Raw genomic sequence first — 22,558 nt, forward strand, 5'->3', positions numbered from 1 at the left:
AATAAAACCAAAATGGGGAGGGGTGAAGACTGACTAGAGAAATCAACTGCATGTGGGATTTAAGAGTCTGAATCTGTATCTGAACTTCCTCGAAGTTCATGCATGTTGCAATCTGGTCTGTACTTCAAGCCATCTCTGTGAGATACAGAGATGCAAGCAAAAATGTTAAATGTTTCAGCCAGCAGGCTTGAAGGCTTCTGACCAAAACATTGTATTTCTTTACTTCCAGCTGTGCGTGTCTAATAATATATTTCATGATGTTTAAATACCAAATGCATCACTCTACTGCATGATATTGGGTGGAAGAGAAATGACTTAATTTGCTGATGAGCAGTGTGTTACAGGCTGGCAGTGATGGTAGTGGTGCTTTTTCTGGCTCCATCTCTGTCTCTCATTTTGTCTCTGAACTTAGATGCTTATAGCACACAGCACACCACTGTCTGTATTCTCTGGTTCAGGATTTCATTTCACTACATCATAAGCTACTAACACAACCTTGTCATTGCAATTTGTCACACTTTTTTGTGTGCTCTGTATCTGACTGAATTCTCATCTCCTCAGCCCATAGGCTACTAGTCTGGAACAAATCTTTGAAACATAATGGAAAAGGATAAAAAAATTCTAAATAGACACAGCCACTACCATGGGTTCCACTTCCACAGGCTCTGCATATTGTATAACATCAACCAAAACTATCTTGGAGGAGCATGTTCTGGCTGCTAACATGTTGGCTGTAGTTTCTGCTGCTATCTGAGCTGCTTGAGTTGTTGCTGTGGAACGTCCCATATGTGTATTGGCCAACAAAAGGTTACCTTCTGAAGGATAGCCTGACATTTATCACACTTTTAAAACCACAAAATGCTGTCTTCCCCTTTCTCCTCCTCCTTTTCTGCCTAAGCAAATAGGTGCATTTCTGTAGAGGAAATTCTTAAAGATAAACTATGCTTCTCCAGCTCCTGGCATTTATTAAAAAAAAAACAAACACTGGCTCACTGGGTGCCGCTTGGCGAGGCAATCCCCACTGCCCCCCACTGCCCCATGCTGCATGGGGGATTCTGCATGAGTCCTCTGACCCACCCCCACTCGCTCCCATGGTCCTCCCATGCATGCCCCACCAAGGCCAGCTCTGGCCCTTTAAGAAAAAAAACCCTGAAAAAACTCCCAGACTCACCGTTCCTGCCGGGGAGGGGGGGCAATACCTGCTGCTGCCCCTCATCAGGTTGGGGACTTCACATGAGTCAGCCCCCCCCCCAAAGCCCCAAGGCTGCTGCAGGAGCGGTGAGTCCTGGGGATTTTCTCTGTTTTGTTTTGTTTAAGGGGAAAAGCTGGCCCGGGTGTGGCAGCCATAGTGGGGCTGGGGGAGCGGGGGGGGGGGGGGTGAAGGGGCTTGTGCAGAGCCCCCCATGCATTGTGGGGCAGTGGGTGGCAGCAGGAATCACTCTCTGCCTGGCAGCACCCAGTGAACACCAGGGCTTTTTTTTAAAGTATTGGGAGCTGGGGTGGGCAGGGGCAGCCATGGCTGGGGCAGCGGACGGGGGTCAGGGGGGCTAGCGGGGGTCTCCCCTTTGTCCCTTCCCCCAGTCCCTCATCCCCCAACCCTAGTACTTACCAGCTCCAAGTTCAGTTGCAGCTCCCTGCTGCAGCCACTGGGGACTGCCCAAATCAGCAAAGCTCTCTTTTCTGAAGATTCAGAGAGCTTTGAATCAATTTGGACCTTTAAATTGGTCCCCTGATTTGATTCAGATTCAGAGATTTGGCCCCTGAATGGGGCCAAATCTCCTCCAGATTGAATAACCACCTGAAGCTTCACACAGTCCCTGTAACCATCCCATGTAGAAGGTGAGAGGGTGACTTTGCTCTATATAACCACCATTGGTCCCACGTTTAGTTGCTGAGAGCATTTGGCAGATCTCGGAAGTAAATCTTGGGGCAAGTCAATATATCTTATACCTCAGTACCATCTGTAAAATGGAGACAGTATCTCTCTGTTAAACAGAAAAATCTAGTAATATTCAATACAGAGTATTCCTTAAAGTTATTCTTGAATGTGCTCACTATGCATCTGATATTTTTATCAGTGCTTCCCATCCCCTTAATAGCATGACAATTCATACTTACCCTGCATAGCTTGACAAATAGGGGAGTTTTGTCCTGTCGCATGCTGTGGGAGATCCAGTAACATCAAGCTTTCAACTTTTAGTTCATTCACTTTGTACATCCTGCACGCTTTATGACATTGTGTAATTTTAACAATATAAGCCAAAGTACAAAACTAAAGTTAGCTGAAAAACCAAGACTAGAAAAAATACACGTGTGCAATGTGGCTTAGATAATGCAGCTATAGGAACCCTGGCTTTAAGTGGTTTTAGCTGTACAGCATTAAATGTTGCATTAACATCGGGTATTTCACAGTAACATGTATTTATGCCACTGCCAATCTATCAGCCTCACACAAAACATCCTGTTTTCTTTGTGCTGGAGGAAATCCATAGGAGAAAATCAGCTGCACAAGCATATTTTCTCCTACTGATCTACTTGTCTGTTCATCTCCATATTTTCTCTTTTTTTTTTTTTAACCTGCTGCAGGTTGATTGTTGGAAGGCATGGGGCTTAATATTAATCTGAACCATTGCTTCGTCAAATGCCACCTTGTCATATCCAGGTAATTGATTTACATTCTGAACACCTGACCTAATTTTATTTGTTAATTGGCAGATCAGTTAATTCTTTTACCCACAAGTAATTTGTGTTTCTAGCAACTGGTAAGTATTTCTAAATAGGCCCTTCTCTAACTAAAAAAAGAAATATGTGCAAGAGTTACTGGATGTTTTACCTTTTATAAACCATGGGCAGGCCACATGTTTGCAAATATAATGTGGGCAATGAAAGAGACACCAGTCCCCCCATTCAGAAGCAATGTCAAAAGAAAGCTGAATCAAGCAAAATTGCTGCACCATATATCAACAGTAAATCTCATTGTCTAGAATTATTATCTTTATTCCATTGTATTTTTATTTCTTTTTTTGTAAATGTAAAGCAACTTTTTTCTACTGGTCTGTTAGAGTAGTTCTAAATTGTGCACTATGTGCAGTTGAATGAGCCCAATCCTGCTAATGCTTACATTCCCAAGAGTCCTCTGGAAGTGAGTAATTCATGTGAGTTAATCCTAATAAACCAAAGACAAGTTCACAGGATCATACCACATATTTTTATACAGATAGACTCAGGCTACAAAATTCACAACTTACTTCTTAATATCCCAAAATTATAACCCAGGCTTTTACTTGAGTCATGATAAGAAAGCACATCTTTTACAACATTTTGATCTAATTGAGTATACTTATTTATGCCTCTACATTTGGAGTTATTCACATTTGGGATAAAAACTTGTGCCTATATGGCTGCATCCAGATAAGCGCAGTCGTTTGGTTCCCTGGGGACAGCTAGTAGTGGGATACCTTGTGCTACTGCTAGTTGTCCCTGGGGATTACCTGTGCCTTGCCCCTCTGGGGCATGGCACATTACCTTAGATAGTAGGGGAGGCTGGGGCCAGCAACTGTGCTGGCCCCAGCAGCCTTACCTGGGGTCCTGGGGCCCAGGGAAACTGCAGCTGTGTAGCTCCTGTACCTGGAAACCTAGCCAGCAGCTGAAATGTGGCTCTGGGTGGCCAGACTTGTTTTACGCGGTGTGTACTGCCTTCATGTGCACTGCCCCACTTTTTTTCTGTGTAAGTTTTTTTGACCCCTAGATCTCCAAGAATCAACCTCCCCCCTCCCCACCCCTCACGCTGCAAGGTAGCAGCATGGGCAATGCCTGAATGTACAGTGTGTAGCACTGCAGGCAGGTCTGCGGTGCCACATACTGCACACCCGTGCTTGTCTGGATGTGGCCTGTATGTTTAAGTTTTATTATAAAGCTATCGTAGGTTTAAAACAAACAAGCAAATACCCAGTGCATGTCCCAGTGATGATGTGTACAAAACTAAATTCAAATTAAAAAAAAAAACCCTACTCCTTTGGTAGGCCCTGGGAGAATTTTGGATTTTAATTTTCACTAGGTATTGCATAAATCTTTTGTAATAACTGTGCATTACTCAGTAAGAGGGCAAGGTTGTATGCCTAGAAACTAAGCACTTCTAGAAGAATAGACTTTTTCCCAGTGCACTTGCCCGACAATTAATAACACCTCTAAATTCTCAATTATTTTCAAACTGGAAAGCAAACATATTTCTTGTTGATGCTTTGACTTGTACCATAGTATAATACTGAATTAGTATAAGGGTGAAAATGCTTGAGTCCTCATGGTTTTGCTATTTCATCTATGCCCAGTGGCATGATTTCCACTTTTTCAGTGTAGAAGCTATCTTAACTCTGCTGTTCCACGAAGTGAATACTGCACTCTCTTTGTATTTTATTAATGTGTGATTAAATAAATGTTGACCAAACCTGAAGTGGGGCTGTAAGTTTTTCAGTGAAATTAAAATGAGTCCAACTGTACTTTCTTTGACAGACCTAAATTAAACAAATTCATTTTTTCACACAGCCATATAAAGTATTTTAATACAAAATTGCCACATAATGGTATAAGGCCTACTTCCTGGCTTTATTACTGGTTGAAATTGCCTGAGATAGATTCAGTATTCAAGGAATTTCCTGTGACATGAACATGACTGGAGAAATAATTTTCAACATTAAATTTGGTGAACTGCTGAACTTTGTTAATATTTTTTGCAGTGTTCAATTCATTTTTAATAAATTGAACAGGATTGGCAAAAAAATGGTCTAAAGCTCGAAGACTGAAAGCCTGAGCAGGTCAAAGAAAAAATTTGGCTTGCAATCTTAAGCTTGTTAAAACACTAACTAGAAAATTAGGCAGGAAAAACAGTTACAAAAATATTGAGAGTATCTTTGATCAGCTGGTTGAAGAGAAGTAATATGACAAACAGGAAATTACAAAGAATAACTATTTTGACTGTAGTGGAAATAGCGACTTAGGTAGCTGCAGTTCAAACTAGATACAGAATATTTTCCTGGAATTTAAAGGAAAGGTATCCAGATGTCCAAACATTCTATTCAATGTGGCTTTTATTTCAACTTTGGCAAGCCTTCAGAAAACTGGTAGACAAGTTTAGCTGGAAGACTTTTTCCAGCATATTTACATAATTTCATACATATTTTATGCTTCTGCATTACATCTTTTAGCAGTGGTCATATTTGATTTTAGGATTCTCTTAAAACGTTACATATATTTGTATGAATTATTTCATTACCACACGTCAAAATGCTTTGCATATTAAACAAACGTTTTAAACCTGTAAATGGCTATAGTAAACACAAGTTAGGGTAAACTATGGAGAAAGATCTTGCTGAGTATTCTGTAAAGTGTCTCCATATAATTGTAATATACTGTTTTCAAATGAGTAAAGAAATGAATTGTGGTGGAAGAAAATTGTTGTATCTCATTTACACATAACCGCATATTTGGTACTGTGCACTTTTAAAGTAAATTTTCATGTAAATGTTCTTTGTGGGTCCTCTGGAAAAAAAATAACCCAACAGAATAATACAACCAGCCTAGAAATCTAGGGCAGAGAAAGCTTCTACTGCAACCAAGAGAGAGTTTGCCCAGATAATAAAGTAAATGCAAAACTGAAATATATCAGGTAAGGTCAGCTCTGCACTTGAGGGACAGATCTCTTAGCAGTTGTTTGGTGAACAGCAAGGACAAAATACTACTATATGTCCCAAACTGCAATATACTGAGGGTTCTCTTCTCCAATGGATTTCAAGGAAGGGACTCAGCATCTCCCAGTTAATGCTTAGCACCTTTGACACTTGTAAAATAATATTTTATTGGTGTTTATTCCATTTCTGGCCATGCATATGCTTGCCTGTCCATGCTTATCTATTTTGTCATACTTGTAGTTAGCAGCTTTCTTTGGTTTTGTTTTTCAGTTATATTTTGATTAAGTTTAAAAGCTTTTTTTTAAAAGAAAAGTTCATGTTTATTTTCAAATAAGTTCCTGTCACATTATAACCATGAAAACAGTCTGGCTTTTTTGGGAACATTTATCCATGTTTCACATACTGTGCTTTTAATTAAATAAAAAGTGTAGAAGGGATTGTTTATATGCTGTGTGTATATGCAATTAAGGGTAAAAAAGAGGCCCCTTCCTAAAATAATCAGCTGGGAGATAGCAAAATTATTATTCTGGATCCTGCTCAGAATTACAAATAACTCAGATGAGTAAAACAGCAGATAGTAATGAAAAAAAACTCTGTTTTTATTCTGCTTCTCAAAAATAAAAAGACAGGCAATAGTGCATATAGAGAAATAATGATATCTCTGCAATAAAAATTGGAAATGATTAGCATCTTCTATCTGACATTCCTAATACACTCTTAAAAACCCTAATTCAACCTCTAATTACTGGCAAGGTAAGTATCTTGTGCCTCTTTTATGTGAGAAAACCGAGGAATAGAAGAGATTTATATCAGAAGTCCCTGTATCATTTGACTTTTTGTTTGGCTCCCAAAGACTAAGCCTTGTGACAGTCGGGCTCATGAAGTTTCAAGCTGGATGCCTAAACACTGAGGTCTCAAAATAGCTTAGGTTTCATTATGGAGGGAAGCCACAGCTTGGGATGCAGCCTGGATTGCTTTATTCCCATTTCTGTGTTTTAACAACTGCTAGATCATCCTAGCTCCTTAACTTCATAACATAACATGAAGTTGAAATGTGTGATTCTTTTTTTAAAGGAGCCTAGTATTTGTAAAAGAACTCTCTAAGGTGCAAGGGGCTATGCTGAAATATTACAGTGGGGAAATGTGTATGAAAAGAGAGCATTTTCATGACAGTGGGTGTCTGCTTCTTAATGGCTCCTGATAGTGCCTGATGCTCATCACTAACACAGTGATGTCTTACTTGTCCTCTCTTTTACTGTGTAATGGAAAGGTCTGCCTTCACCTGAGGCATAGCAAACTCCTTCAATACTTGGAGCAGGTGGGAGGAGGGGCTTATGAAGACCACTGGAGATTTGTGGGGACAAGAGTGGAAAAGGGAGCCAGAGTCAGACGTGTCCCTACTCTCTGCACCCAAATGGCAGCTGCTACTACTGTAGCAGTGTGGATTCAGGCTGTTGTTGCTAGAGGACAGGCTCAGTGCACACCAGCTGTAACAACCCCACAGCACAGGTTCCCTGGGAGACACCCCTTGTGCCCAGTTCACTCCTTCTCTTCACCAAGATGTGCTATTGGGTGCAGGGCTAGGAAGGGGCACCATTCTGCTCAAACCATCTGCACCCCAGATATACTCCTGGGTGAGGCTATACCTGATCAGCCTCTATGGACAGATAGCATGGGGCTGCTTCTGGCCTGGTGCAGCATGGGAGATCAGTGGCACAGAGCTGCACCAAACTGCCTGTCGCTGCTTCTCCACAGCTTGCTGTGCTGCTGTCTTGCTTTTACCCTCATTGTGGAGGGCCTAGGTACAGGGGGCTTGGACTCTCAGGGGGTTGGAGGGAGGATGGGGGAGAGCAAGATTTTTGGCTCTCATCAGGATGCCAGGTCACAAGCTCCAACCAATAGGGAAAAAAGATTGCCAACCTCTGCAGTAAAGTATATTGCATAGAAAGGCATCAAGGCTAGGGACAGATATTCAAAAACCCTAAGCCTGAATTTATTGAATCTTTTCAGGTTAGTCTAACCTGGCTAGGTTAAATCAGTTTTGTAACCAGACAGACATCCCAGAAATGCAGGTACATGCCTGCAGTGACTCAGCCTAGAAGCCTGGGGGTGCTAGAGCAGCCCTCCCTTCCCTTAGTGCTGAGCTGAGGGGGATGTGGCCAGGCCCTAGCAGGATGCTGTGATTAGGGAGGGTTCCCCCCCTTCCTGAACAGCCCAGCAGAGAATGTTAATTACCCCTAACTCAGTGTTTATCACTCCATTAAGAAAATAGAGGAACATTACCAGCTACCTGTTGATTCTGCCTTTGTCCTGTGTGCCATAGCTGAGAGGTAATCAGCATGTGGTCTGCTAGGTAATGCTGAGAGGTGCATGTGAGAGACAGGGAAAGCCTGCTCAGCAGAGAGTGAGGAGGGGGAGCAGAAGCTAGGCAGACACTTGCAGAGACTGCAAAATTGCAGCCAGGGAGCAGGGGGGAGGCGCCAGCCCAGAGAGCATGCTGGGATGCTGGGGGACTCTGATTTAACTTAAACCAGCAAAGGGTCTGAGACAGACTTTGCATAAATTGGTTTGAGCCACATCAGTTAAGTCTGATACTACATTCAACCAGGTTTATCTCAAACCCGTTTCAGCCATTCTCAAACTGGTCTATGGCACTGAACATCTGTTCTGTTACAGGTTTAAACCAGTTTCTGATCACTTAAACTGGTTTATATGTAATGTCTGTCCCTAGCCCAAGAAACCATCAGATCCATCCTCCACTTTTGTAGAGGATTAAGTATACTTAGAACATTCCTGAGAGATGTTCTTTAAAGCCCTCAGTAACAAAGAGTCCACAACCCCTCTAGGCAACCTGTTCCAGGGCTCAACTATTCTTATAGTTAGAAAGTTTTTCTCTACATACAACTTAAATCTTCCTTGAAGCATATTAAGCTAATTCCTTCATGTTCTTTCCTCTGTGAGAATAATTCATCACCATCTTCTTTATGACAAACATTTATGGCAACTGTTATAATGTCTCCACTTTACCATCCACTTTGCTCCAAATGTGTTTATGGCCCAAAGCAATAGGTGGCTTCTCTGGTTTATTGTTCCTGTTATGTAACTATTTAAATTTCCAAAATCATCTGAGAATCCACCTTATAGTTTAATAATGGTGGAGTAGGCTGTTCTCAGAATTTAGGTCCATGTAAAAGTGTTACATTTATATCACCATAACCAAGGTTAGGAAAATCTAAATGCACTGGTTCTCATCCAACATGAACAAATTTTAGATTAACAAGGGATTACCTTGATTTAGCGAGGATTAATCCAGCCCAGTGAATGCTTGCATGCTTTCACAGCATAGCCCCATGGCTGGGTAAGCCCAGCCATGCTCTACTACAGCCCCACAGCTGTGGTATTTTTAGCTCCCTAACCCTGACTGGGATATTTTTACACTCCTGACCAGCCCATCCTCACACCAGGCAGCACCCTCCATGTAGCCACCAACCCTTGCCACAGACCCAGCAGCCCATCATGAATCTACCAATCCCCGAGACCCATGAGCCCCTCCCCCTCTGACTTCCTTGCCTATAGTTGTCCATGCCTCCAGCTGCGCATGCTTGTATGCATGGATCCTGACTCAGGCCTAGGCACCTTAAATGAAGCCACCTAAACTTAAACTGCATCCTATAAATGTTGGTTAACACCTTTCATGTCCTATATTGGGAGAAGCTGCAGGTGCAAAGAGTGTAATAGGTGCAAAGAGTCCTTTAATGGGAATCCCTCATATGAGTCTTTATTACAGAATGTGTACTGATTTAATAAACAGCAATAATAGGAAGACATCATCCTGTCCTCCATCAGTGCAAGGAGATAGTTGACACACAATATACAAGCTGACGAAATGTTTTGAAAATAATGTAAAATGAGATGTCTTTGGCTCCAGGAACAGTTTGGAAAAATCCAGAAATTCTTATTAGTATCTTATTTATTATGCTGAAGTTATAGATTAATGACTGAATATGGAGTCACTGATATGCTCGCAACAGTACAGCTAAGCATTGTATCAGCTATTGTCTTACTCTTTCAATTATATTTTGGCTGATAGAAGTGAATAGTTAATGTTTTTGGAATGCACTGAGGATACTAAGCATTTTAATAGAGCCAGAAATTAGTAGCGATAGTAATAGTAGTAGTACTAGTACCCTAACACCATCTAACATCTTGAGGGAAACGATTAGTAATGCATGTCTCACTTGGAATAATGTAAGTGAAATTAGGATGTTATCACCTTCCTTGGTGTTTCAGTGGTGCCCATTAAAGTTGCTTTCTGAAGAATACATGGCCTTACTTTCCTCTTTGAATGTCTATGTTAATTGTAGTGGTAAGAGGAATATTTTATTTCTTACATGGTTTGTCTGAAAGGTTTTAAATCTACTCCATAAACAAAATATTATTTTTGCATTTTATTTAGATATGACAGTATAGTTAGGAATCAACAACCAAACACAACTGGGCCATTTGTGTATATCATCAGGAGAAAATACAAGTCATTTATATCTAGAAACTAGGAGCTTCATTTGCTGATGTGCTGACCCTTCTTTCCCAAGATTCCCAGTACCCTCATTTCCTGCTGACTTCACTGAGGAATCTCTCAGTACCTCTCAGGCTTCCTCTCCCCTACTTTCTCCATAATTGAATGACTAAAATAGATGATTTACTCACCCAAATGTGCATGCAGCATTAGGTGCTAGATTAATCATTAGAATGCACAGAATGTATGTTTATTCAAATGAGGCCTACCATCCAGTAAATAGATCAGGAGATCTGGCTTCTAGGCCCACAGTATCACTTGTTCCATTTGTGTCTTTAAGCAAGTCTCTTTGTAAAAGGGGGAAACAAGGCTTACTGCCTCTGTAAAGTCCTTTTGAAATTGTCCCATGAAAATTACTATAAAAATATGATCATATTTCATTCTCTCAGAACAAAGTAAAGTTTCACAATTGACAGCTGTACACATGCAAGGCATATCAGTACGGATTTGCTGTTATTTTATGTTTTGTTTCATGTTTTCATCATGTACTTGTTTATCTTTTTCTCATGATAGAAATAGTGGATAAGACTTCAGGAGGCAGCAATTATTAAATGCTATCTATTGGGAGTAATTTTATGTTATTTGGTTTTTAATTTTGTACAAAAATGCTAACTCGAGTGTGCTTCCTCCATCTCTGAAATGTTTCATTCCCATCATTCTGGAATTCCTAAAAAAAAAAAAAAAAAAAAAAAAAAAAAAAAAAAAAAAAAATTGCTATTGATCCCAATCATATACTGAATATTTCATGGTATGTTTCATTTATACGCAGTGAAAACAAGCAGACTATTTCTAAATTATATTGACAAAAGGTCACATTCTGTACATTGCCAGTTGAGGTTAATGGGCAGTTGTAAACACATACTTAATAGAAATTGGCTCAAGTAGTACCAAAGTAAATGTAATGATAGTATTGCTACTAATATGAAAAAATATATATCAAAACAATGCTTAGTGTGGTTCATGAAACAAAAGGTAGCCCAACATTAGCCCTCTTGGGTAATCAAGTTGGAACTTCATCCCCGCATTTCACAGTAGAGCTCTCTGCCTCATTCATATATGTATGTCTGTGCATTTTAAAGAGTGCAGTCTTATCACTACAGCACTTCATAATTCTAATCTAGTTACCTTTTCATACAAATTTTTCTCTGTTCATTTCTCTGAGCAGTGGTGACATTTGAGAACACAGGTTCCAAACCTTACAATGCCAAGAGCCATAGTCGTAAATTGTCTGAGGACTGGGAAACAGCTCATCTTACATTATTTTAAGTAAACTTTTTTTTCACTCATACCTTTCTATAAGTGTAAATAAATTGTTAATTGTTGACATATAGCAGAAATTAAAAGCTACAGATCACCTCTCTCTTTCTTGCCCAGCAATTACAGGAAGACGGTGGGACATAGACCCAGATTAAACACAGGCATTAGAAGCCCATGTTTAGAGTCTCAGCTCCTGGAGTCACTAGATTAAATCAGGTTCTAAGATTTTATTTAATAAAATCTCTACATCCTCATAGGTACAGAGGAAAGCTTGAAAAAATGATCCCTGTGTAACTGATCTCCAGTCAGCCTGCAACAATACCTCTGAAGGTGTGATCTTACCATTAGTCTTACCTATGAAACCTTCTACTGCTCTGTGGATGTCAGAGGATGTGATAGGGGGTGGTAACACAGGGGGTGAAAGGCAAGACAATGGGTGCCCCATTTGGAAGTTTCTTAGGGTGCCTATACATGCGGTGGGGGGCTGCTCCATGCACTATAATTACAGTGCGTCAGAGCAGACTCAATTAATCATAATTACCGCACTCCAACAAGCCTCTGCATCTCATGTATCAGCATCCATGCTCATCAAAACAGCGGCAGGAGCACTTTAACTAAAACTTGTTCAATGAGCTTCAGGTAAAACACCCCTGGCTGCCATTTTGCACATTTTGCGGGGATGCTAATGCATGAGATGCTTCAGGCAAATTAATTAGATCGGGTCTTGGAGTTGCTCATATTAGAGTGCCCTTCCCTACCACCACTCCCAGAACAAATGTGAAAATGGCCTTAGAGTCTGAGTGGCTTTCATGAACAGAGACAGAGAATTTAGGAGGCTACTGGCTCTCCTCCTTACCCTTCTTCACCTCACTAGAACAAATATCCATGAAAACTATTGAAAGCATTGAATACAATGTTTGGTTTAGGTATATAGTTCTTATCTACCATAACAATATGGTCAAAGTACATTTTTAAATTCTAAGTGATGTGCATTTTATTGCTATAGTTATGCAAGATTAATAAACTACTAATAGAGAGCAATGATTTATCCTATAAGCATGTTCTTCCAACTGGTTTTCTTCTTCCACACATTCAAAGTGATAATGGATCAATGAATGAGAACTCTGTTGTGAGTTAAGCAGCTTCGCTAGATAGATTGCTGTGAACTCAAACAGACCTAATACACTGGAATCAACAAGCTTGAAAAGAACAGCTGATCATGCATGGACAAGACTATAGCATCCAAGGAGGCAGAGGAAGTGCTATCAAACTCATGTGCTTAATTGTAGTAATTAAAAATGACCAATTGATTCTCTCCTACTAACTCCAAAGCTGAAGAATGAAACAATAATATCTTCCTACATCACAAAAGATCCTCAGAATTGGAAACTGGAAGATCTATTTAAAAAATAATAGTTTCTTCATCTAAAGACAAGAGGTTGAATCTGCAAACTGATGCTTTCAATGGAAACTGAAGCTGTGCGGCACACGTTGCAGGATCAATCCCTGAAACTTTCTCCACAATCCAGTCTGAGGGCATTTGAGAGCAATTGTTTTTCATTATGGGTTCTTTAATTCCCCTGCCTCTAAACCAAATCATTTTTGTTTATATACGAAGTGTCAACAGATACTGTACATATTGAACTCATAAAAGCCTTGTGTAATATACTGCTAAGGAAAAAGAAGAAAAGAACTGATGCATACACCAAAATTCTAGTCAAAACTGTTAAATTTTACTGTTAAGGATCCCACTCAGAGAATGGTTTTCTGTTTACTCTCCCCAAGAACTGGTAGTTAACATGAATGCTAAAGAAAAGAAAAGAAAAGAAAAGAAAGTGATAACACTTAAATTTTGCTAATCCCGATTTTTATTGTTTGCATGTTACCAGAAGCTATTTTGTCATAAAAGCTCAAAGGGTTCAGCAGTTTGAATTTAAAGTAGCTCCTCTTTTCTCTTCAAGTCTCTCAGAATATTTAGCAGCTACTGTAACTATCCAGAGTTTGTGATATATATATAATATTTAAAAATCTTCAGGATCAGGACAGAATACAGGGTTTGTTTTGCATAAATACTTTGAAAAGAAATCTCTTTGATTTTAATATTTTTGGAGGACTATTGATGTAAGATCAAACCTTCTTTAAATGGTTAGGAATAAAATATTGAAGTAATACAATACAGCAGTTTTGGGACAAGTACTGCATAAATCAGCTAAAGGCCCTTTAAAGCACATAACTGGCTGGCAAGAGCAGACCCATTTCAAAACTGTCATAACACCAGCTTGTTTTTCAGTTCTATAACTCAGAATGTCTGGATTTCAGTAATTTTTCCCCTTCAGGGTACAACGTAAATATTGTAATGAGAACCACTGTACATTTTTGTGCATCTGAGTACCTCCATTATACACACAATGGATAATCCTCATCTCCTTCCTGATGCTGGTATTTATATATTCTTATTTAATATTTATTTACGGTAGTAACCATAAGGTGCCAAGCAGTTTCTAAACATAAAATAAGACGCAGCCTCTCTCAGGTTGTTAATATCTAAGGCCGGACCCTGGTAAAAGTATTCCAGGGAGGGACCCTGCCTGGCCTGATTGATATCTGTCTGCCTATACAGAGATTATTGTAAGATTGCAGTCTAATTACCATCATAATTGGTTATCTTAAATACTCACACTTACTATGCAACATGTCTAGAGTCACATAAAACTGTGATGATTTTAAACAATATGCACCTCATGAATGTACTGGATAATTCATGAGCACCACAGTTTTCAGCACACTATGGGGTTTTCATTCCTTTTTTATTTTCTTTACTGTTAGTAGACCATTTGTATATTTCATGGTCATGTTTTTTCAATTAGCCATAATGTTAAACAAACTTGCACAGATGATATAATTTGTAAAAATGTATTTTGCTGATTATATAGTTTTTACAAATGATGGTTGCTTTAAGATGTATCATGACAACCAGCCGAAACAAGACCAAAGTTTTCCATAGGGTAATCAGAGAGAATCAGAGTTTGAATACTAAAATCAGAAATTGAGTACTAAAATTATGTGGTCATAGTAATGAAGTTTATTAGCTGGAATTCCTCAATAATATGATGATCCATACAGACTCAAACAGATCTGGATTCTGTTAATAAATATTCTTCAGCACACTCATATCTCTAGATCCTGAGTGCGAAGAAAAGAGAAGGAATGCTCTAGCCAAGGCTTAACAAGTTGTTACCTAGAATCAGATACATAAGTAGTATAAAATGTTTTCTTTCAAATTAATTAACAAAGTGAGTACCTGAGATGCTGACTGCGCAGTAGCTGAAAAATACTGTGCAATAGTACATCACAGCACAGAGAGTGCTAATATGTTACTGTGCAGTATTATTAGGCTACTGCACAGCAGCATCACCTAAAAGATGTTTGACGGTGCTACTGCACAATAACTCCAGTTACTGCACATTTATTTAGTACTTGCTAATATAAGTATTAAATAAATGCACAGAAATGACTCGTGTAGTGGTTCTGAAATTTATTTTTAGTAGTGACTAATTATCAGGTTGAAATAATTATAATAATGTATACAGTTACTCTCTGAATAAGTAAACAACAGTTTTACTTCAGCCTTTTTGTATTTGCTTTCTGTGGTTAGTCTGATGAAGAAGTTTACTAACAGGAAAGTTTGTGAAAACTGAGAATGTAAATCAATGACTGAGTATATTCTTATTAACACCGGATACCTGACACCAAAAGTTATACTGATCTAGTCTGAAAAAAGCAGCACAATGTATGCACTTAGTAAAGCAAATCTAAAATATTGTTTGAATCTCAAAAGACTGAAAAAAATGTTAGGAATTGACAGAAATAATTTCTTGCAGAACATACTAATAGTATATAAATAGTATTGAATAGTATATAAATATCAAGATAATTGTAAACTGCCTATGGACAATTTGAAAAAAAAAAAAGGTTACATTCATCAATTAAATTATTCATTACAAACTGTTCACTCAGCTCTACTCATTATTTAATTAGTAATTTGAACAGTGAATTTAACAATTGTGGAATTCCCTTCAGAAACAGAACTTGTGGGTAATGGTGAAGAGAAGAGAAGGTCTGGAGGAGGGGAATTCTTAAAGGCAGGAGAATGAAACCAGCAATTAGTAGAAGAAGAAGTGGAGAAAGATCTGGGCAATTCATAAGCAAAGACAAGAAAACCAGGAAAATTTAGAGACTATCTTTTTAAGTCAGAATTAATTTTTAATTAATATGTTATTAAAGGGGCAAATCATGAAGAGCTTTCCAAGTGAAATCTCCCATTAATGGGCATTTATGTGGCTATATATTAATGGGCATTTAATTGGATAAGGCCAGCAAAATGTGACTCAAAATATTTATCTTTTTGCCATAATATTAACATAATTTATATGTTTATTATAGAAAAGTGTGCACAGTAAGTCAAATTTTCTTCTGATATATGTATATGTATATGTATCTCAGAAGAAATACACCAGATGTTTGATTCCAATAGTTCCAAAATGTGTTTGTGTGTGTGTCTGCCTGTTTTGCAATTCCCATTGGGTATTGTACCAGAATTACTGTGAGGGCAAAAACTGTCCCTAATATAAATCCCTTGAATTCATGTAAATTACATCAAGGATGGATTTTCATAATAAAATGCATATTTTTAAAATATAAAATAATGTGTATTTAAATGTTTATTTAAATGTATTTTAAAATTATTTTTAAATGTTTGATTTAATGTTTCATTTAAAATTTTCCAAAAATGTATCTTTGACTAAAAAATATTTAAACAGTGAGACATGACAGATGTTGACAGATATTGTCTATTATCCCTGCATGGAAATGCATAGTGAGTCAGGATGCTCAAGGGTGTGTGTTTGTTGCCATGCAGAAGGGATTTTTCTCTGCTTGATACACCAACGTAACTCCCATTAATAGTAATATAAGATAGATACCTATGGAAGGAGAAAGGGCCAATTTTCCAAAATGCTGTCTAATCAGGACTGAAGTGATTTATAGATGGACTTCCCCAATCCTGGTAAATTCTTTTACAATGAATAAGTAAAACTAGCAAAAAAATGATCAATATGCCATCATAAAAGACCTATCAGGGACTATCAGAGCTGCTCAGAAAATGTTCCCTTTCCTTCTCCTCCCAAACCCCCCAAGAAAATTTCAACACAAGTAATTTTTTTTTTCATTTTTTGTAACCACAGAAAATTTGACTTTCTAGGAAGATATTTTATCTGAAAAACTAAATCTTTTCATTCAAATGGACATAAGTGTCCACGGGAGTTATATTGCTTTATACTGACAGTCTCTAATAAACATGGTACTGTGACTGAAATCTCTCTCTCGATGTACCAGTATCTTCCTCCTTAATGTAGGGCAAAAGCATATGATAGGATTTGCTGGCCATAGTACATCATGGGAGATGTACTTCATCCTGAAAACTATATCCACGAAGGCACGTATATAGGGAGTATATAGAGCGAAGAAGAGAGAGAGCCTGTATACAGGAACCTTATGATAACAGGGTCTATCTGTTAGGTAAGGTCTGTACTTTCATGACTTAGAGAGGACAAGGAATCCAAAAGTTAGCAACATAATGAATGGACCTAATGAACCTAATGAAGGTTGTATAATTTATATGATTTGAGTTTTAACTAAGCCAGACTTTACAGCAATTATACCTTGCATCAAAACTTCAATTAACTCTCACATTTTTTTATAATCAATTCTTCAGACTGTGGGCACAGACGGATGATCACATCCTCAGTGTCATTTATGCCGGTTTAGTAAACTAATCTAAGTTAGATGAGGGTATGTAACACACAGATGTACATCTTATCCCAAGGCTGTACCTCCTGCTCTTACAGCGCTTCACCACCAAGCAAGTAAAAGGACCATTGAGCAAATAAATGGTCACCCCAGGATAGGCTTCAGATAGATATAACTTCTTCTAGAGGTAACTCTCTCCCTCTCTCCTCAATTTGGTGAAGTTGCAATATTTTGAGGGTTGTATCTGTCTTCTAAATTACTACATAACCATAGTGCTGATTACACTGCTGTATTGTTACATAAGGATAGTGTTGATTACATCAATGTTAGTGCACCATCTGATCAGGCCTGCAGTGAGGCAATATTTCAGTACTGTGCTTCCCGCGGCTAATTAACTGAGCTGACTCACCATTGGTAATGAACAGTCCTCCTAAGGTTTTGGCAGTTTGTCTTCTTTCCAGTTAGCATTCATACAGGCTGCCATTTATTCAAAACGTTTTAAGGTTCTTTTGTAATTTCTCAGATAGCTTCCCTTCTCCTTCTGCTTCAGTCTTTCTTTGAAGATTCAATACTTGTTGCATGAAAAACAGATGATGGATACAGTAATGATAGACAGTAACAAATTTAAGGGAAACTGAGTGTAAAAGTACATTCTTTCTTTAACGCTTAGTGGGGTAGGGAGGTGAGAGCTAGGGAAGGGCGGGGCAACAATACTTATATTTATTAAGGCCTCTTTCAAAAGTAGAAAGTACTAATAGCTAGTTTCAATCATAGGTTTTATCAAGTGTCTCTCCATAGTATCTGATATAACTCTACGTCTTCCATAGTATGAGACATCTGAATAGTCCTATAAGCCAGGTAAAACATTGTACTTTTACCAATACAAGTGATTGGAAACCTGTCTATACCCGTACCATAACAGATGTTTGGCACACAAAACTGGTCTATACCCATAAAAGAACAGAAGTTCAGCACACACAGACTGATTTAAAAAGTCAGAACCCAATCTAAGATTTGCTCCACACCCACCCTCGCACCCCACCAAAGGGCAAATATGTGTTCTGTTCACTACTGGTCTAAACTGTGCAGCTTACAGAAAACTGCGTAATTTAGATCAATTCTGCCTTGGGCTTTTTGAATGTCTGTACCTAGCCATAGTATCTAAGATGTATGTTGAACTTGTGAGAGCTGCTAGTTTAGTGAGACCATTGGACAGCAGTGAGGTAGACTCTGCCAGCCAACACTACAAGGAAGAAAGGCTGCAAGTTTAAAATTATCTGAACTAATCTTATTCCTGTAAAGAAGGCTGAGTTCTTTTCAAGGATACTAGAGGATTTTTTTTTTTTTAAGTTTTACTGAGGCTGTTCATCCATCCCTGAACATGATACCATAAACAGTAGACTAGAAATTGCTGAATGATTCCATCAGCAGAAGAAGGCCTATTAAAAAAGAGGCAGCCTTGAATTTTTGGTTGGGTTTGAAAAAATATTTTTAGTAACCCACTCTCCCAACATAACTGATTTTTGTCAACAATTATCACAAAGATCTAAGAGTATTAAGGAGGGGCAGTGACATGATTTTTTGGGATAAGTGCCTGGCTCTTTTTACATAAAAATTGTATATGAGACCCAGTAGGTGAGATTTTTTAGGCTTCCCCAGCCTGTTCCCACATAGGTGGAACTGGGCTAGTTAATCCATTTGCCCTTACTTGTCAGTTTACATCAATGTATATGTTAAAGTCTATCTCAGCAAGGAGAAAAGGCTAGAAACACACTTAATTTTTTCAAGAAATCTGAGTTTCTTTTTACATTTCAGCAGGGCCCCCTGAACTCAGGCTTTGAGGGGTCCAGAGATCAACTCTTCCTCTAATTACATAAAACACATCAGAGTAATCAGCATGCCGGGAAAGGAAGGACATACAATTATGGGACAATTTAATGGTGATTTATTGAAAATTGGTAACTGGCAGCAGCACTTTATAAAGGAATCTCTGGATTAGCTTTACATTTTATGCCTACTGTGGTTATGAAAGAGGGAAATAAATGGAATCTGATCCCTCACTGAAAATGAAACCTTTTGTTACTCTGCCTTTGGGACATCACATTTCCATCAGCATAATCTGCTCTTTTCCCAACATGCATCCCCAAATTTTGAGTGGGAGCATTGCACATATATTACATCAGGGCAGAATAAGAGTTGTAGCATTTATTTACATAGCACAGTTTCTTTAAAAAGTGTGTCTGATTGAAGTGGTCATGAAGGAAGGGATTAATTGTTCTGGCCCAAGATAAATGACTCAAGTAAACAGTGACTGAATGTCCTTTGCACAGCTCTATCAGTGAACTTCGGTTTTGACCTGCCACAACTCTGCTATTTCAGTTCCAGGTCTCTTTTGAGCAGAAACTGCCAATCATATAAAATGGTGTGGTTGGTTTGTGATGTGCTTAAATGGGGACTAGGAAGAAACCATCAAACTAATTTTCACTTCTGACCGAACCCAGTGAACTCGGTCACCAGAGGTAGAACACATACTGCTCCTAATAAAAATATAGTTAGGATGGCAACATTCTTACATTTAAAGAACACCTGGGCATCAGTACTATTAATTCCCATCTAAAATCATCTATTCAGTGTAAAAAATGTATTAGTAACATACTGATGACCTGACCATATCAATAATGATGAGTAGGGCCAGGAGCAATAAAAAAAAGAAATATAATGAAGAGATTACAATCAGAAAGTGTATTAAGGGAAATCTAGCTTAATGAGGCTATTGGTATCAACCTACATTATTCATAGGAACTTCTGATTAGAGACAAATGTCAGTGGCAAGTCATCATTTACATTTTAACTAAATACTTAATCGTTCCAATCTTTAGCTTAGCAAACCTTAGTTTTAATATTGAATAACTTTGGCCATATTCACAACGCACTTCTAAGTCAATAAGACAAGATCAGGGCAGAAGACATTTAGACTCACAAAGCATCCAAAGCAACGTACACTTAAAGCTCACTAGTATTTCTTCAAATAGGAGCCTTCAGAATGGATTATGGCTCTGAGACCTTATATACAATAATCCTCCTTCATCTCCCACTTTCAATCTTTTCTCCCTGTCAGTATCTTAGAGGCAGAACTTCATGGTTAGACGCTCTAGCTCTTCAGCTGTAGAGCAGCGTGTAATCCTTTCTGCTGGACTGACTTTCTCTGCTGTCTCTGCATCAGAGCAGGATGGCAAAAGATCTGTATTTTCCTTCGGTTCCCCCATCTTTTCCCATTTCAATCTCTTTTTTTCTTTTCCAATAATCCTGTTTCAGTTTAATTGCTTTAAGCACCAATGTGGCAAACTCATGATTGCTGCGCTTGCAATGTCATGCCCTGCCTATTTGACTTTGCCACACACACCCACCACAACTTGCTGTTGTCTGAGATTTTACCTGGAGGTATAGTCCTGTGGTTTCCCTTGGACCTCTGGTGACTCTGTTGGCACTTTTCCTATGGGACTCCTCCCCTACATCCTACCCCTTTTCACTCCAGTGGTATGGAGTTGGCCTTGGTGGTATCCTTAGCAGAATCACACTGGCTCCATTCTGGCTGCATGGGGAGCTTCTGTTTCTACAACTAGTGCTCCCTTTCTTCTCCCACTAGGTTTGGGTCCTGGATTCCTTTTATGCCTGGAGCCTCCAGGAGCCAGACCAACCAGCAGAGCTTCTTCTGGCCCGCATGGTGCTGTCTGACTCATCTTCACACTGGCCATCTGGATGCCAGTGCCACGGTAATTGAGGAATGAGCCTGCCACAATCAAGACTTCCTTTAGCCTTCCAGATATATCAAATGAATCCTCTTATACAGCATGCCCAGAATGTTTCCTAGGATACAGTCTCTATATTTGCTATCTGGGGAGGGAATCTGCACCAGATAATATTTTCCAGTTCAGTGCAGACAGGGATAGAACCTTCAGAGTTAAGTCAGTTTTCTGTAACTGCTTGCACGATGTAGATGACCAGCGAAGTTTGTGGCTTTAATGTGAGTAATGTGGTTAAAGGAGATTTTTTAGAAAATTAGGGCCAGATATGAAAAAAGGTTTTAGGTGTTTGTGCCCGCCTCCACTCTAATCAGTGCTCTCGTGCAGCCTTCACCCGGGCCAAAGATCTTGTCTGCCCTGGGCTCGTGGGTGGACCCCACAGGCTACCCCTGCTGACGTCAGGAGGACCCCTTAACTCGCCTGCCACGACTTGAGATGGAATTTCAGTGGGGGGTCCCCCCTTGGGGCAGCCTGCAGGGCCGTCACGTTTCCCGGCAGGCACTCTCGAGGCTCCGTCCTCCCCTACACCCCGGCCACTCGCCACCTTAAGCTCTCCCTCTTCTGGCTTCCACGGTGTCTATGGCCTCCCACTCTCTTGCTCCCGACTTGTCAGCCACCTGTAAAGATCTTTGGGCTTGACGTACAGCCTACTGGGGTCGCCAGCCCAGCCCTTCCACCTCGGCTCCTACTATTCTAACCTAACCACCCTGTGACAGTGTGTGTCTATCCCACCACCAGGTTCTCTAAACTAATTTGCCCTGGGGGCCCGCAAGGGGACCCCTGGTTTCTGGACCATGTGGTTTTTTCCCTCTCCGGATTCAGGCCCCACCACCCAGGTAGCTCCCGCGCTGGGGTTGCTGGATCCCTTCTGCCTCTCCAGGCCGCTGGGGCCGCGAGGTTGGTTGTCCGTCCCTGCTCCAGGACTCAGCCTGCTTGCTAATTCCGCCTCCAACGGGGCCCCGTTGGTCCTGCCCCGGTGTTACCTCGCATTAGATCCCTCTGTGGGTGCTGCTGCCGTCTCAGCAGCGGGGGTGACTGTTACTCTCCCCACCGATGTGGCACCAGATTTCCTCCCCGGCTCCACTGTCAGTCACCCTGCCAGCTCCTCGTTTAGCTCTACTGCCAGCGATGCAGTCGGTTCCTTCCCTGGCTCTGCTGCCAGTCACCCAGCCAGCTCCTCCTCTGGCTCTGCTGCCGATGATGCAGCTGGTTCCTTCCCCAGCTCTGCTGCCAGTCACCCAGCCAGCTCCTCCTCTGGCTCTGCTGCCGATGATGCAGCTGGTTCCTTCCCCAGTTCTGCTGCCAGTCACCCAGCCAGCTCCTCCTCTGGCTCTGCTGCCGGTGATGCAGCTGATTCCCTTACCGGCTCTGCCGACAGCCTCTGAGCCGGCTTCTCCACTGGCACGGCTGCCGGTTGCATGGTCGGCTCT

General features: G+C 40.0%; 1 long non-coding RNA gene across 1 annotated transcript in view; it reads left to right on the forward strand.

Moving 5' to 3' along the window:
• The first annotated feature begins 1,045 nt into the window (after positions 1-1,045).
• Positions 1,046-22,558, forward strand: part of LOC109285940 (uncharacterized) — a 43,006-nt gene continuing 21,493 nt past the window's right edge. Inside the window, exons 1-2 of the long non-coding RNA XR_002093840.2 lie at positions 1,046-1,278; positions 2,587-2,662. This is a non-coding gene — a long non-coding RNA (uncharacterized LOC109285940). The remainder of the gene's footprint in view (positions 1,279-2,586; positions 2,663-22,558) is intronic.

The sequence above is a fragment of the Alligator mississippiensis genome, chromosome 3 (assembly GCF_030867095.1).
Source record: "Alligator mississippiensis isolate rAllMis1 chromosome 3, rAllMis1, whole genome shotgun sequence".
NCBI lineage: Eukaryota > Metazoa > Chordata > Crocodylia > Alligatoridae > Alligator > Alligator mississippiensis.